The sequence below is a fragment of the Macrobrachium nipponense genome, chromosome 23, assembly GCF_015104395.2.
Source record: "Macrobrachium nipponense isolate FS-2020 chromosome 23, ASM1510439v2, whole genome shotgun sequence".
Classification (NCBI taxonomy): domain Eukaryota; kingdom Metazoa; phylum Arthropoda; class Malacostraca; order Decapoda; family Palaemonidae; genus Macrobrachium; species Macrobrachium nipponense.
The window spans coordinates 19,787,327-19,805,538 of record NC_061090.1 but is presented as its reverse complement, the minus strand read 5'-3'; the positions used below and the strand labels follow the sequence as shown (position 1 = coordinate 19,805,538).

Genomic DNA, 18,212 nt, shown 5'->3' with positions numbered 1-18,212 from the left:
ATATAAGGAGAAATATGAGAAATCAGCTGCTGAGAGAGAGAGAGAGAGAGAGAGAGAGAGATTATCTTACCTACATGGACTATCATACCAGTCAAACCAGTGGAGGTAATCCAGCCAACACCATCAAACAAGCCAAGAAGATTGCAACTCCTCTGGGACCAGATACAATAGCATCAAACTCTGGCCAATACATACTGTATACTTGTTTAACAAGTATCTAAATTAATTCACAATTTGTAACTCTCGGTGGATGGCCACTACTATGAGATTCAGGGCTTCTGTAACACGGTTTTTTCGCAATAACTTTTTATCTATGCATTTCATAAATATAACGCTTATTCAGAATACATATTATATCTACACATAAATTTTGACTGTATTCTGCATTACGTAGGTTGAATAAATTTGGTACTTACAATGTAAAAGTGACTTTTTTTGAAGACGGGCCAACTTACTCAGAGATAAGGTTTTGAACGCACTCGTTACGTAACTTATGACAGCATTTCTTCCCTTTTTCTCGATGGATGATTGGCTATACGTAACGAAGGCTAAACCTCAGGCAACAATGACATAAAAATTTAAATACAAGCAAAGCAGTACACCTTTATGAACTCTGGAACCTCTCCACTGATAATTGTCATAATGAACAAACCAACAAAATATGTTAATAAATACAAAAACACTTCGATTATTAGTCTAACTCCCAAAATAGGTTTCCTAAGAAATTACAGTCTACTTTACATCTTTACATCTTGTCAATCAGATTGACAAGATGTAGGGAATAGCTGGTAATTTTCAAAAACATAGTAGACAAGCTTGATTTGATAACTGCTATATCCAATGTCAAGCAATTTTTATTTATTGGCTATCTACCTATTTACTGAAAAAAAAATAGCCGGTACCGTATATTGGCTTTAAACCTTCACCAATAATTATCGTCAGAATGATAACCATGAGGCTCCACCCACTTTCGCCTCGTTATAATTCAGGATAACACTGAAGGCTACCATGGGCATTGTTGGATTAGAAAATTTAACTTCTGGCTATAAAAACTAATTTCTCGAGTAGTTGTAAGAAGTGCTAATTGATCCTCAAGGATCCCAGCAGTTGGCCTAAACGTTTAATTCATGTATATTACTGCTATACAGTTGCGGCACTACTGCTACAGTAGCATTACTACGCTAGCACTGATACCCACCCACATCTATGTATCGTTCCGCAATTCATAAAGTCTTTGGGTTTCAGAACCGATGGAGTTTGTGTCTTGTGGATGGGCGGGGCAACATTTCGTCAAAGGTGTTTAATTTGCTTACGTAATGAATGTTTTTCGACTCTTGGCTCGTAATCATTGGCCATGGCGTCGGCTAGATCATTTTTACTCTATAAAAATTAAAACTATCGGGTTTTGGTTACTGATAATGCTGACAAAATTTGTGTGTGGTTGTAAAATATACATATGTCAACTTTCAGCTACATCCGATGCTTTGACAAGGAGCAAAGTCCAAAAAACCGTGTTACAGACCCTGAATCTCATAGTAGTACAGTCAGGAGGGTGATAGTTGCAACATATGGACATTTGCAAACATTATCCACATTTTTTACTATCACCGTAAGATACTATAGGCTAAAAAATCAGCAGGGAGAAATTAACTAGTACGTAGTTGGAAACTAGAGTCAGTCGCTTGCTAAGTAGTGTGTGGGAGAAATACTGACCAGCAGCTAATTGCCTTCCATGAGGGAAATATCAACTTCTAATTTTATGACAGACTTGGGGCTGCTTCTTCTACTGTTATCCTTGCATTAAAGCTCATATTACCTTTAGAAACATGTCTAAGCCTCGTAAAAGCACTTGAAATATAATTAGAGTAACAGAATGCTTTAAAATGGGTTTAACAATACGTAGAAGAAATCGCAGCACAAACTGGCAAGAAAGAGTGAACAGTTTACTATTTCTGGGAAAATTCAAGGCCAGAGACCAGAAAGAATTACCCTTGCATCTAAAGGCACCGAGGAAACCCCAAATAAGTAAGCAAACAATAGCTCTAATAAAGAGGGAGTTTAGCTCTAATAAAGAGGGAGTTAGCCCTTAATCCTACACTGATAGCAAAAAAAACCAAATAAAAACTATCACAAGTTACTGAGAGACATCTCTACATATGAGGACAATTCAGGAAAACATACAAGAATGGTTGTCCTGTAAGAAAGTGGAGGTTAAACCAAAACCTGCTGTAACTCCATTCCAGTTTAAGAAAATTAAGAATTTTGCCATCATATAAATATAAACATTGGACATAAGAGCAATGAAGGGCTATGCTCTGGACTGATGAGAGCGTGTTTCTTGTCAGTGACACTAAGGGAAAACATGTATGGGTGCCAAAAGGGGCTAATAGGTCCAAAACACAGCTTGTACTGTAAAACACCCAGCTTCCCTCATTGTATGGGGGAGTTTTGCTTTAAGCAGTAAAGGGAAGTTTATCATCCTACCTAAAGGTCAGACAGTTACTAAGGTGTAGTATTTAAGGTTATTAAAGAACAATTTGGCCGACTCTTTCAACGCAACTGGAGCAGAAATTCTTCAGCAAGATGGGGCACCTTGCCATACTGCAAAAGTTGTAAAAAGTGGCTTGTTGATGACAATGAAATCAATTAGTATAGTGAGGACTGACCGTGTAACTCACCTGACGTCAATCCAACTGAGAACATTTGGGTTATATAAAAGGAAAGTTATGTAACAAGGACACTTCAACAGCAGCAAAATTAGCAACGTAGCTGTATCTCGCTTGACAGAACATCAAAACCTCAATCTTGGAAAACCTTGCTGATGGCTTCCCTAAATGTTTGAGAAAGATCCAGATGCGAAAGTGATATCCCATGAACAAATAACTGAATTTTTTTTTGATTATTCAAAATTAATTATAATTTTGCTTTATGTATCTTTCCTGAAAAATGATATTGTTATGATACAATAAAGTTTGTTCATACTTACCTGGCAGATATATATAGTGTATTTTCTGAAGTCCGACAGAATTTTAAAAACTTCCGACACACGCAGTGGTCGGCCAGGTGGTTAGTACCCATTCCCGCCGCTGGGAGGCGGGTATCAGGAACCATTCCCATTTTCTATTCATAATTTTTATTTCCACTGTCCCCTGAGGGGAGGTGGGTGGGTACTTGATTATATATATCTGCCAGGTAAGTATGAACAAACTTTATTGTATCATAACAATATCATTTTGTTCATGGAAACTTACCTGTCAGATATATATATAGCTGAATCCCACCTTTGGAGGTGGGAAGGGACAGAATAGAAGGATTTTGGGAAACAAATGCATGCAGATGATTTACATCTTGGTTCCACCTGTTAGCATAGCTGGCTTCGTGGTTACTGCCACATAAGTCTGCTTGTGCTACTAGAGTTTGCCAGCGAGGTAGAGACCTATATAGCTGGTGCACTCCAGATGATCTGTCAACAGGGGCGAGACCACGACGTGACTAGACCATATTGACCATACCATGAGGGCTAAGAAGTAAAATAATATATATATATATATATATATATCACCACCTGACCAACCTAGCCAAAGTTAAGGTGTTTTAACTAAGGCTTAAGAGAAGAAGTCGCCGTTGTCGGCGACTCAACAACTAAATTAAAGAGCTCTTCCTAACCATTTTCTACAGGAATAGGATGAGTGGTACTTCTTGCCCCCAAGATTGTGTCTGCAGACCACGTATGGCCCTAGCGAGCAGCAGATCTCATATGCCATCTTCACATCTCGCAGGGAGTGTGAAGTGAACACAGAGTTGCTTCGCTAAAACATGGTACTCAGGATGTTGCTGAGTGCCATGCTGTGTTGAAATGCTTCCGAGGCCGCGCCCTCACCTCGTGAGCATTCAGATCAAAAGATTTCAAATCTTTGTGCAAACACAATGAAGGAGCATTTTTGAAAGAACTCCTTAACACTAAAGCCAGGGTGTTCTTCGATATGGGCAAGTCTGGTCTTTTCGGAACACTGCAGATTGCCCGAATGACTTCGACTTTCTTGAGTTTTATGTAGATAAAACTTGAGAGACCCGACAGGGCACAGGACTCTCTCTGGCTCCTGCCCACTAACTTGTGCCATCCTTGCTTCCAAGCTTCCTGGCCCAAGGACAAAACGGGTTTCCATTCTTAGGCCACAACGGAAGGCTTAGAGAGCACACCGCCTTGTGTTTTCTAAAGCCCAAAAACTTGTGGACGATGGCTTAAAATTTCACTAACCCTCTTTGTCCGTCCTCTAGGTGTTGGTTAGAAGAAGGCGGCCTTCCATGAATCACATGCAAGAAGTTAACAGGTAGGAGAGGTTCGAATGCCTTTGACATCAAGAACTTCAGAACTACGTCTAAGTTCCATATTGAAAGCTTCGATCTGGACATGCCACAGTCAGTCCGTCTGTACTAAAGTCAGGTGACCGACCAGTTGACCAGTCAGACGAATCAAGGACAGCAGGCTGTACCCTGAAGACCATAAGGCACTATTCTTCGCTGAAGGATGAGTGTCTGGACTGCCTGGGCGATTCAATCTAAGCAAACCTTGGGGGTGTATCAACGCAACCCAACGTCGTCAGCGAATCAACTCCTGACTCGAGCTTCTGGTGCCAGGAGAAAGGAGCGAGGAGCAAAAAGGCGATTCAGTCCCGAAGGAAGAATGCCTGACAGTCCAACCTGGTCTCATGTTACACGATCATCGGGGGTGTATAAATCGCAACCGGACTTCGACAACAAGAAACTCAGGGCTACTATATGTCGCCTGATCTCGCACGAGTGTCTGACTCCGAGAAAACAGGCGAGACAAAAAGTATGGTGAGCGAGTTTCGAGATTCCACAGAACTCAAAGATCGTGAAGGGCTTTGTTGTTTGACAGAAGCAAATCTCTGAGCCCAAAGGCCGTCAACAACATATTGCATATTCTTTAATAGTTGTGACTGCCAGCTTATCCATTCTTCAGACGGAAATGAAAGACGGTAATCTTATTCCTGTCAACATCTCATAGTCTGAACGTAGTCAGACTCAGAGCGGAGAGGTTATTGGTACCTTCGAGTTAGAGTAGACGACCTTTCTCGGAAAAGGTCCTTGGAAAGTGAACTAGGAAGTATGTGACCTCTGTGAATCCAGGATCCTGAAGGCCAACATGGGGCGATCAGCGTCATTGTCGCTCCCTGTGACGTCATAAATCCTCTTATTACATTTCCTAAGCGATTGAAAAAGGGGAGAAAAGAGACTAAACATCCATCCCCGTTCAATATCATAGGAGGTGGCGTTTAATGGTAACGATCCCGGATCGAGAATAAGGGAGCAGAGAAGAAGAAGCCTCTTCGTCCTCAACATATCGAAGAGAAGAATGAAAGGGCGTCCCTAAAGTCTACACAACTCTTAACTTACTTCTAAAGAAAGATTCCACTCGGAAGTGAATAGTTGCTGCCGTCGATCGAGACGATTCGTACGGACTTTTGCAATCCTGTAACGAACCTGTAGAGGATCGTTACATTCTACGCCTGTTGTTATAATAGGCTCTTTCTCGTAAACTCGAACAAGGACCGAGAAGAAGATACTTCTTAAGATATGAGAGAGCTGTGGAATATCAGAGTTGATCTGGACCACTGGTTCTCAAAAACTCGTTTCGAGGACTGGAGGGACTACCGAATCGCTTTTACTTCTTTCAGATTGAGATCCAGGACATCTGAAACCCTATCCAGATGTCCGGCACCTTCTTTCTATCACCTCAGGTGATAGACGCACTGAGATGTTCAGAATCATTCCTAGATCTAGAATAATATTTCAGTTTCCCGTTAGGAAAAAAACTGTGGTTGTTGAATTGCAGTCTATTCGGGGAAACAAACTTCTTCAGGAAGGAAATGGTCCCCAGCAAGCTCATCCATTCCCTCCCCGAGTATGCTTACTTCCCTAATAAGGCTGCGCTTTGCCTAAGCAGGAGAGCAAATAAAAGTGCAATGTTGCGGTAGACTCGTAGTTCCATACCGTGCGGTAACGAGCACCGAAAGGATTAGGAGATAACTTTGTTGAACATAGTAAGGCAAAACGAATGCAACGTTTATTCATTCACATAAGAAATCTCCTCAATCTTAGGCTAAAGTCCGTGATTGTAGGACAGAGATACAGTTAGTCAGTCAATCCCGCAGGAGAGACGTAACCGTCAGCACAGAGATACGGTAGTCAGTCAATCCCCGCAGGAGAGAGACGTAACCTACCGCGCATGACAGCGCACGATCTGTTACTGGCTCGGTTGGACTGGCGGACAGACACAGCGTGACAGCAGCAGCCAGCAGCTTACGAACGTTGTCTCTTAACTTTATGTCTGGGTTGCCAGCTACCCTATTCTACGAAGAAATAGGTCCGTTATTTTTTGAGCAGAAAGACTCTCAAGCTGGTATATTTAAGCGAAACAGAAAACGCTAAATATATAGATGCGTTTGTGTCGTCAGAACACTACCATACAACGGTAAAAGATAAATCGGAAACTCCTGGAAGGCTGCAGGGAGTAACGATTAAATGTCCTTAAAATAGACAATAGACCTCTCGGTTGCCATCCGAAGAGGTAACAACAGCAAGCGTATATGACTTGAACCAACCAGAAGTAAAATAACGCAAGGCAAAATATGAAATTATATCACAAAGTTTGTTCATACTTACCTGGCAGACATATATATAGCTGAATTCGGAAATACAGCTACATACGTATCTGACAGGCAAGTTTCATGAACAAAACTTAAGAGAATCGAAGCAGTCAGCTCAAGCTTCTTCTGTTATTGGACATAAGCGTTCATTGACGTAGTCTACAAGTCTATTTCTTGTAGCGTCTGCGAATGACGAATGAGAGCTCTTCCGAATCTTGTCAATAAGAGCTTATTCGCTTACGCAATATCAAGTTAATGAGATGTTTGTCAATGAGAACTAACCCATTTACGGGACAAAGAGATATTTTGTCCAAGATGAGGGGGATACCCACTTACTTGACAAAACGAAAGTATATTGTCAATGGGGGTGGGAAAGTCACTGAATTGACAAAACGTAATCCAGGAAGTCGAGCATTTAATTTTTCCGATTCCCGTCTCAAAACGAGGAAGGGGCAAGAATCCTAAGTTAGACTGGGCTTACGGCAGGTAGAACGACGATGTTCAATTCGGCAGCGTAGTCCCGACTAGAAACTAACAAAATATATCATCTGAAAAACCCTTTCAGATGGGCTAAAAAGCTTGCAAAATTATCCTGGGAAGAGGAAGAAACTCTCCAACCAGCTTCCTCTCCCGTATCACAACTAATGCCTGCTAAAGCTTAAAATTTATTGGCAGTATGGCAAAGGAAGTCCTGTCTTGCGCTTTCCTGAAGAGCGTCCTTTTGATGAGTGCCTTTGCAAGAATCCTACTGAACGTTGCCGAGAGTCCTGACGTGCAGGACATCGAGCCTTACATAACCCGTAACTGCATTATCGCAAAGTCTTGACTGCGGTAGTGGCAAGTTAAATTTATTGGCAGAATGGCAAAGGTAGGGACGGTAGAGCAAACTACGAGATCTTCCCTTGAGCTTTCCTTAACTCCATCCATCTATGCGAAAAGCAATATCAATTGACAGAGACCTCTTGCATTCACGAAACCCGATGTCTTGCTGGGTTTCGAAGAAGAAGTTGTCTGTTCACTTTAAGCTTCCTCCGAAGCACTGCCTACTTCACATTCTTTGCAGGTGAGGTAGAAGGTATCACCGAAGGTAGAGGTAAAAATTCTTTAGGCCCAAATCTGAAACAAGAGCTTGAAGAGTTCAACAGAAACGTTCAGCCAGGCGACACACCTGGCGTGCGTTGGTGCACGCTCGGCGTCCACTGGAGCGCGCTCGGCGTCCACTGGAGCGCGCTCGGCGTCCACTGGCGCGCGGCTGGTGTGCCTTCGCCCGCGCGCGCCTGGAGTCCATCCGAGCGTCCCAGGCATCCGCTCTCAAAAGCTTCCTGCTACTATGACTTCTTTTACGTATTTCTCGGTGGAAAGACGGACACGAGTTCAGGCGACGTTCGCCTTCTTACTTCTCACTGAAACGCATAACGAGAGAGAGAGAGAGGACGTGAAGCATCCTCTTCTATAAAGCTTCTATTTAGAGGGCGCGAGTCCTTCCGAAAGCTCCAACCCCTGCACGAGGAGGACGCTTCGGAGGACGAGAAGCAATCTTTCAGGATTCGTGCACGCGCACGCACTTTGGCAGTCTGGGGATTTTCATCAGAAACTGCCGAAGGCACGCCAGATCGGTGGGGGTTCCTTGTAACCCTCCTTAGGCTTTCGACATGCTCCCTCCCCGGGTCCTGGGAGTCAAGCAGAGGTCCCGGCCTAGAGGCGAAACGAGGCCGATCTGACGCACCCTCCACTACACAAGGGGTATCACTGCACTTCACTTTTACTCTCTAAAGCAAGCACTTTCGATTCTAAGTTACGAACCGAAAGAGTATCAGAGAAAGGGCAATTCCTCTACAGACACTGCTTAGGGCCTGAAGGCAACACTGCAGGGTTAGGAGATAACAATTTACAGAAGTAGCACTTCACAGCAATGAAGGAGAGCGAGCACCTCTCGTAGACATATTCATAGCCCGTAGGCCATACTACAGGGTTAGGCAAAATAAAGTCTACAGGAAGGTTAGCAGGTTCACTACCCTGACTTTTGTGTTACTGATTAATTGCGTACATACGAATCATACGTCTTCCTTACGGAATTAGACATGTTTACTGATTAATTGCGTACATACGAATCATACGTCTTCCTTACGGAATAGACAAAGTCTCACACTCCTTACATGACAAATCTCAACAAAGAGCAAGACACATACCCTCGTACATACCAAGTGCGGATCTACCGAAGCTTTCGGTAGCCACACCCTATCTTTGCAGACAAGCCCGTCTGAAACTAGCCTAACTAGATTCAGATATTTTATGCAAAAATGAATCAAATTCAAATCAATTTAAGATAGCGTATGCCTAGCCACAAATCCAAGTAAATAAATCAAAAGACAATTAGGATACTTAGCGGCAATGAAGTTTCCAAAATCCTAAGCGGGAGGTACTGAAAAACAGGTGTTTTCAGCACCGGCGACAGAAAAATTATGAATAGAAAATGAGAATGGTTCCTGATACCCCCGCCTCCCAGCGGCGGGAATGGGTACTAACCACCTGGCCGACCACTGCGTGTGTCGGAAGTTTTTAAAAATTCGGTCGGACTTCAGAAAATACAGCTATATATATCTGGACAGGTAAGTTTCATGAACAAAAATAAGTGTTTATGTTTGGTTTATAATGTTTTATTATGAACTGCAACTATCACCCATGCCAACTCTAAAGGCAAAAGTCAAAACAATCGGAGGAAATAAAATACTTTACTGTAAACACTCCTTTAAATGACCATAGGAATCTAATAGTAATACCAGCTACATGCTGATACAAAGGTTATAAGATACATAAAGAAGACCCTATATAAGGCAAAGAAACAACAATTCTAGTTAACATTATTGCCCTCAGTGAAGATCTCCTTCCCATTAATAAAAATACTAACACTAACCTTCCATGACAGGAGTGCTTCTACCCAACATGGGAGTATTGGGAATACTATAAAACTCGCCAGAATCAGATTCTGGCGGAGTGCTTTTCAGTAATGAAGAGACAGGGAAATACTGCCTGAAGAACTGCTTCTCATGGGCTGAACATTTGGAAGTAGAGCTGTCAGGTCGGAGAGTAGGCGATGTCTTCTGACAAATCTGTTAATTCGGGGCGAGCAATGAATAATTGCACACCTACGAATACGAGATATTTTGAAGACAAACATCAGATGTCTGCAAAAATCATTCGCATTATCGCGGTGCGATGCAGCGGGAGACTAGTACAGACTTCTGTTACCGTGCGGTAAACAGTAAAGATGAAAGAGTCCAAGAGATATCTCTGTTGAAAATTCTCGCATGTCGAAGGCGATGAAATCGAGCATCACAGCAGTAGATGTTCCTTCATTATAGCGAGAATCCCCGTTAATCAGAGAACTAAGTCCATGATTGTTGGGCAGAGATACGGTTCGGTAGTCAATCAAACCAGGGGAGAGAGAGACGTCACCGACCGTGCATCTCCGAGACCTAGCTGATACTGAGCTGCTATCAGGCAGTTCAATACGCAGTAGCACTCGGTGACTCGTCATCCTGAGTTGCCAGGTAATCCATTATTCCACGAAGGAATGCGTTCGGCTGGAACCATCGAGCATAAAGAATACGCTTGAGCAATTATATTTAAACGAAACGGATTTCGGTAAATACAAAAGCTGATTTGGTGTTGTCATGACAATACCAAGTATCTAAAATCGAAACTGATAACTGCTGGGAGGTTGCAAGCAACCCCGAGTTGCAGTTCAATAAGAATACAATTCGTCTCGGTCACAAACCGTAGAGTTAACTACGGTATGCGCCTACCCCCCAGACAATTCAACTGTTAAAAGAATCATGTCGCGAGGGTAATATACGTAGTATATTTGTAGGTTCTGTACCACGACCTTCATCCTAAATTCTTTTCCTCTCGAGGAATGAGAATAAGGATTGGAAGATCGACGCCTTCGTTCTTTCTTAGTCCAAGAGAGTGAAGGAGAAGTCTTTCCCAAAGGAAAGCTTCAATGGTGAACAGAATACCGAAGACGATAGTTCAAGCCAAACTGGAAGTTCCGTCCGTTCTTCTCTATTCCAGGTTAATCGCCTACTGTAGATACCTCTTCTTTCAGCAGCAGTCTTCTTCCAAATGCTAGAAATTACAGGAATTCGAGCATAAGCGAGGTTCCCGATTATCGTGTAACAATTATCGGGGATTCTCGCTCACTTTGGACCGTGGTCTCGCCTAAGTGTTTGGAGATCGTAAAAAACTCGAACACTCTGAGTGCGCTAGAAATTCCGTAGAATTCTAAGCACTCTGCGAAACCCCCCACCGAATTCGTCAAACGATATCGGCTGGTGGTCCTCTCGATTCCCGTAGAAATCGAGAAAGGGGCAGGATCCCTCCTCAACGACCGGGGCTTACGTCAGGTAGGACCCGAAGGTCCCCCAGTAGCGCAGCCCCTAACGTGGGATCTTACAGAGAAATCTCTGTAGGATCCCTCCCCTTTCCCTCGTAGCCGTAAGGAAAGAGGGAATGGGGGAGGAATTGGATACTGGCTCACCTTCCCAGCGGAACTAGCAGTTGGAGAAGAAAAGGAGCAGCCATCGCCTACGGCGATGGCCTCTCAGAGCCTGGGAAATCGTATCGTCAGGAGAAAACCTTGCCATACTGCAAAAGTTGTTAAAAAGTGGCTTGTTGATGACAATGAAATCAATTAGTATAGTGAGGACTGACCGTGTAACTCACCTGACGTCAATCCAACTGAGAACATTTGGGTTATATAAAAGGAAAGTTATGTAACAAGGACACTTCAACAGCAGCAAAATTAGCAACGTAGCTGTATCTCGCTTGACAGAACATCAAAACCTCAATCTTGGAAAACCTTGCTGATGGCTTCCCTAAATGTTTGAGAAAGATCCAGATGCGAAAGTGATATCCCATGAACAAATAACTGAATTTTTTTTTTATTATTCAAAATTAATATAATTTTGCTTTATGTATCTTTCTCTGAAAAATGATATTGTTATGATACAATAAAGTTTGTTCATACTTACCTGGCAGATATATATATAGCTGTATTTTTCTGAAGTCCGACAGAATTTTAAAAACTTCCGAAACACACGCATAGTTGGTCGGCCCAGGTGGTTAGTACCCATTCCCGCCGCTGGGATCAGGCTGGGATATCAGGAACCATTCCCATTTTCTATTCATAATTTTTATTTCCACTGTCCCCTGAGGGGAGGTGGGTGGGACTGATTATATATATCTGCCAGGTAAGTATGAACAAACTTTATTGTATCATAACAATATCATTTTGTTCATGAAACTTACCTGTCAGATATATATATAGCTGAATCCCACCTTTGGAGGTGGGAAGGGACAGAATAGAAGGATTTTGGGAAACAAATGCATGCAGATGATTTACATCTTGGTTCCACCTGTTAGCATAGCTGGCTTCGTGGTTACTGCCACATAAGTCTGCTTGTGCTACTAGAGTTGCCAGCGAGGTAGAGACCTATATAGCTGGTGCACTCCAGATGATCTGTCAACAGGGGCGAGACCACGACGTGGACTAAGACCATATTGACCATACCATGAGGGCTAAGAATAAAATAATATATATATATATATATATATATATCACCACCTGACCAACCTAGCCAAAGTTAAGGTGTTTTAACTAAGGCTTAAGAGAAGAAGTCGCCGTTGTCGGCGACTCAACAACTAAATTAAGAGCTCTTCCTAACCATTTTCTACAGGATAGGATGAGTGGTACTTCTTGCCCCCAAGATTGTGTCTGCAGAACACGTATGGCCCTAGCGAGCAGCAATCTACATATGCCATCTTCATCTCGCAGGGAGTGTGAAGTGAACACAGAGTTGCTTCGCTAAAAAACATGGTACTCAGGATGTTGCTGAGTGCCATGCTGTGTTGAAATGCTTCCGAGGCCGCGCCCTCACCTCGTGAGCATTCAGATCAAAAGATTTCAAATCTTTGTGCAAACACAATGAAGGAGCATTTTTGAAAGAACTCCTTAACACTAAAGCCAGGGTGTTCTTCGATATGGGCAAGTCTGGTCTTTTTCGGAACACTGCAGATTGCCCGAATGACTTCGACTTTCTTGAGTTTTATGTAGATAAAACTTGAGAGACCCGACAGGGCACAGGACTCTCTCTGGCTCCTGCCCACTAACTTGTGCCATCCTTGCTTCCAAGCTCCTGGCCCAAGGACAAAACGGGTTTCCATTCTTAGGCCACAACGGAAGGCTTAGAGAGCACACCGCCTTGTGTTTTCTAAAGCCAAAACTTGTGACGATGGCTTAAAATTTCACTAACCCTCTTTGTCGTCTCTAGGGTGGTTAGAAGACGGCCTTCCTGATCACATGCAAGAAGTTAACAGGTAGGAGAGGTTCGAATGCTTTGACATCAAGAACTTCAGACTACGTCTAAGTTCCATATTGAAAGCTTCGCTATCTGGACATGCACAGTCCAGTTCCGTTTCTGTACTAAAGTCAGGTAGACCCGATCCAGTTTGGACCAGTCCAAGACGAATCAAGGACAGCAAGGCTGTACCCTGAAGACCATAAGGCACTATTCTTCGCTGAAGGATGAGTGTCTGGACTGCCTGGGCGATTCAATCTAAGCAAACCTTGGGGGTGTATCAACGCAACCCAACGTCGTCAGCGAATCAACTCCTGACTCGAGCTTCTGGTGCCAGGAGAAAGGAGCGAGGAGCAAAAAGGCGATTCAGTCCCGAAGGAAGAATGCCTGACAGTCCAACCTGGTCTCATGTTACACGATCATCGGGGGTGTATAAACGCAACCGACTTCGACAACAAGAAACTCAGGGCTACTATATGTCGCCTGATTCTCAGACGAGTGTCTGACTCCGAGAAAACAGGCGAGACAAAAAGTAGATGTGAGCGTTTCGAGATCCACAGAACTCAAAGATCGTGAAGGGCTTTGTTTGTTGACAGAAGCAAATCTCCGAGGCCCAAAGGCCGTCAACAACATATTTGCATATTCTTTAATAGTTGTGACTGCCAGCTTATCCCATTCTTCAGACGGAAATGAAAGACGGTAATCTTATTCCTGTCAACATCTCATAGTCTGAACGTAGTCAGACTCAGAGCGGAGAGGTTATTGGTACCTTTCGAGTTAGAGTAGACCGACTCTCTCGGAAAAGGTCCTTGGAAAGTGAACTAGGAAGTATGTGACCTCTGTGAATCCAGGATCCTGAAGGCCAACATGGGGCGATCAGCGTCATTGTCGCTCCCTGTGACGTCATAAATCCTCTTATTACATTTCCTAAGCGATTGAAAAAGGGGAAAAGAGACTAAACATCCATCCCCGTTCAATATCATAGGATGGCGTTTAATGGTACCGATCCCGGATCGAGAATAAGGGAGCAGAGAAGAAGAAGCCTCTTCGTCCTCAACATATCGAAGAGAAGAATGAAAGGGCGTCCCTAAAGTCTACACAACTCTTAACTTACTTCTAAAGAAAGATTCCACTCGGAAGTGAATAGTTGCTGCCGTCGATCGAGACGATTCGTACGGACTTTTGCAATCCTGTAACGAACCTGTAGAGGATCGTTACATTCTACGCCTGTTGTTATAATAGGCTCTTTCTCGTAAACTCGAACAAGGACCGAGAGAAGATACTTCTTAAGATATGAGAGAGCTGTGGAATATCAGAGTTGATCTGGACCACTGGTTCTCAAAAACTCGTTTCGAGGACTGGAGGGACTACCGAATCGCTTTTACTTCTTTCAGATTGAGATCCAGGACATCTGAAACCCTATCCAGATGTCCGGCACCTTCTTTCTATCACCTCAGGTGATAGACGCACTGAGATGTTCAGAATCATTCCTAGATCTAGAATAATATTTCAGTTTCCCGTTAGGAAAAAACTGTGGTCTGAATTGCAGTCTATTCGGGGAAACAAACTTCTTCAGGAAGGAAATGGTCCCCAGCAAGCTCATCCATTCCCTCCCCGAGTATGCTTACTTCCCTAATAAGGCTGCGCTTTGCCTAAGCAGGAGAGCAAATAAAAGTGCAATGTTGCGTAGACTCGTAGTTCCATACCGTGCGGTAACGAGCACCGAAAAGGATTAGGAGATAACTTGTTGAACATAGTAAGGCAAAACGAATGCAACGTTTATCATTCACATAAGAAATCTCCTCAATCTTAGGCTAAAGTCCGTGATTGTAGGACAGAGATACAGTTAGTCAGCCAATCCCGCAGGAGAGACGTAACCGTCAGCACAGAGATACGGTTAGTCAGCATCCCGCGGAGAGACCGAACCGTTCCCAGGACAGAGAACTTTACCTAACCGCGCATGACAGCGCAAAGACGTTACCTACCTGCTTCCAGGGGAACTGGCGGCACCGGGCCTGTTTACGGCTCGGGACTGGAAAACGGACAGACACAGAGCGTGACAGCAGCAGCCACCAGCAGCTTACGAACGTGTTCTCTTATTTATGTCTGGGTTGCCAGCTACCTATTCTACGAAACGAAATAGGTCCGTTATTTTTTTAGAGCAGAAGACTCTCAAGGCTGGTATATTTAAGCGAAACAGAAAACGCTAAATATATAGATGCGTTTGTGTCGTCAGAACACTACCATACAACGGTAAAAGATAAATCGGAAACTCCTGGAAGGCTGCAGGGAGTAACGATTAAATGTCCTTAAAATAGACAATAGACCTCTCGGTTGCCATACGAAGAGGTAACAACAGCAAGCGTATATGACTTGAACCAACCAGAAGTAAAATAACGCAAGGCAAAATATGAAATTATATCACAAAGTTTGTTCATATTACCTGGCAGACATTATATATAGCTGAATTCGGAAATACAGCTACATACGTATCTGACAGGCAAGTTTCATGAACAAAACTTAAGAGAATCGAAGCAGTCAACTCAAGCTTCTTCTGTTATTGGACATAAGCGTTCATTGACATAGTCTACAAGTCCTATTTCTTGTACGGAGTCTGCGACATGACGAATGAGAGCTCTTCCGAATCTTCTCAATAAGAGCTTATCGCTTACGCAATATCAAGTAATGAGATGTTTTGTCAATGAGAAAACTAACCCATTTACGGGACAAAGAGATATTTTGTCAATGAGGGGATACCCACTTACTTGACAAAACGAAAGTATATTGTCAATGGGGGAAAGTCACTGAATTGACAAAACGTAATCCAGGAAGTCGAGCATTTAATTTTTCCGATTCCCGTCTCAAACGAGGAAGGGGCAAGAATCCTGTTAAGAGACTGGGCTTACGGCAGGTAGAACGACGAGTTCTAGTTCGGCAGCGTAGTCCCGACTAGAAACTAACAAAATATATCATCTGAAAAACCCTTTCAGATGGGCTAAAAAGCTTGCAAAATTATCCTGGGAAGAGGAAGAAACTCTCCAACCAGCTTCCTCTCCCGTATCACAACTAATGCCTGCTAAAGCTTAAAATTTATTGGCAGTATGGCAAAGGAAGTCCTGTCTTGCGCTTTCCTGAAGAGCGTCCTTTGATGATTTGTGCCTTTGCAAGAATCCTACTGAACGTTGCCGAGAGTCCTGACGTGCAGGACATCGAGCCTTACATAACCCGTAACTGCATTATCGCAAAGTCTTGACTGCGGTAGTGGCAAGTTAAATTTATTGGCAGAATGGCAAAGGTAGCGGTAGAGCAAACGAGATCTTCCCTTGAGCTTTCCTTAACTCCATCCATCTATGCGAAAAGCAATATTAATTGACAGAGACCTCTTGCATTCACGAAACCCGATGTCTTGCTGGGTTTCGAAGAAGAAGTTGTCTGTTCACTTTAAGCTTCCTCCGAAGCACTGCCTACTTCACATTCTTTGCAGGTGAGGTAGAAGGTATCACCGAAGGTAGAGGTAAAAATTCTTTAGGCCCAAATCTGAAACAAGAGCTTGAAGAGTTCAACAGAAACGTTCAGCCAGGCGACACACCTGGCGTGCGTTGGTGCACGCTCGGCGTCCACTGGAGCGCGCTCGGCGTCCACTGGCGCGCGCTTGGTGTGCGCCCGCGCGCGCCTGGAGTCCATCCGAGCGTCCCAGGCGTCCGCTCTCAAAAGCTTCCTGCTACTATGACTTCTTTTACGTATTTCTCGGTGGAAAGACGGACACGAGTTCAGGCGACGTTCGCCTTCTTACTTCTCACTGAAACGCATAACGAGAGAGAGAGAGAGAGGACGTGAAGCATCCTCTTCTATAAAGCTTCTATTTAGAGGGCGCGAGTCCTTCCGAAAGCTCCAACCCCTGCACGAGGAGGACGCTTCGGAGGACGAGAAGCAATCTTTCAGGATTCGTGCACGCGCACGCACTTTGGCAGTCTGGGGATTTTCATCAGAAACTGCCGAAGGCACGCCAGATCGGTGGGGGTTCCTTGTAACCCTCCTTAGGCTTTCGACATGCTCCCTCCCCGGGTCCTGGGAGTCAAGCAGAGGTCCCGGCTAGAGGCGAAACGAGGCCGATCTGACGCACCCTCCACTACACAAGGGGTATCACTGCACTTCACTTTTACTCTCTAAAGCAAGCACTTTCGATTCTAAGTTACGAACCGAAAGAGTATCAGAGAAAGGGCAATTCCTCTACAGACACTGCTTAGGGCCCGAAGGCAACACTGCAGGGTTAGGAGTAACAATTACAGAAGTAGCACTTCACAGCAATGAAGGAGAGCGAGCACCTCTCGTAGACATATTCATAGCCCGTAGGCCATACTACAGGGTTAGGCAAAATAAAGTCTACAGGAAGGTTAGCAGGTTCACTACCCTGACTTTTGTTACTGATTAATTGCGTACATACGAATCATACGTCTTCCTTACGGAATTAGACATGTTTACTGATTAATTGCGTACATACGAATCATACGTCTTCCTTACGGAATAGACAAAGTCTCACACTCCTTACATGACAAATCTCAACAAAGAAGCAAGACACATACCCCTCGTACATACCAAGTGCGGATCTACCGAAGCTTTCGGTAGCCACACCCTATCTTTGCAGACAAGCCCGTCTGAAACTAGCCTAACTAGATTCAGATATTTTATGCAAAAATGAATCAAATTCAAATCAATTTAAGATAGCGTATGCCTAGCCACAAATCCAAGTAAATAAATCAAAAGACAATTAGGATACTTAGTTTCCAAAATCCTAAGACGGAGGTACTGAAAACAGGTGTTTTCAGCACCGGCGACAGAAAAATTATGATGAATATGAAAATGGGAATGGTTCCTGATAGACCCGCCGTCCCAGCGGCGGGAATGGGTACTAACCACCTGGCCGACCACTGCGTGTGTCGGAAGTTTTTAAAATTCTGTCGGACTTCAGAAAATACAGCTATATATATATCTGACAGGTAAGTTTCATGAACAAAAATAAGTGTTTATGTTTGGTTTATAATGTTTTATTATGAACTGCAACTATCACCCATGCCAACTATAAAGCAAAAGTCAAAACATCGGAGGAAATAAAAACTACTTTACTGTAACATCTTTAAAATGACCATAGGAAATCTAATAGTAATACCAGCTACATGCTGAT

General features: G+C 43.5%; 1 protein-coding gene across 1 annotated transcript in view; it reads right to left on the bottom strand.

Annotated features, from left to right (window-relative positions):
- Positions 1-18,212, bottom strand: part of LOC135199265 (BLOC-3 complex member HPS1-like) — an 89,161-nt gene that overhangs the window by 55,313 nt on the left and 15,636 nt on the right. The gene's annotated exons all lie outside the window — the stretch shown is intronic.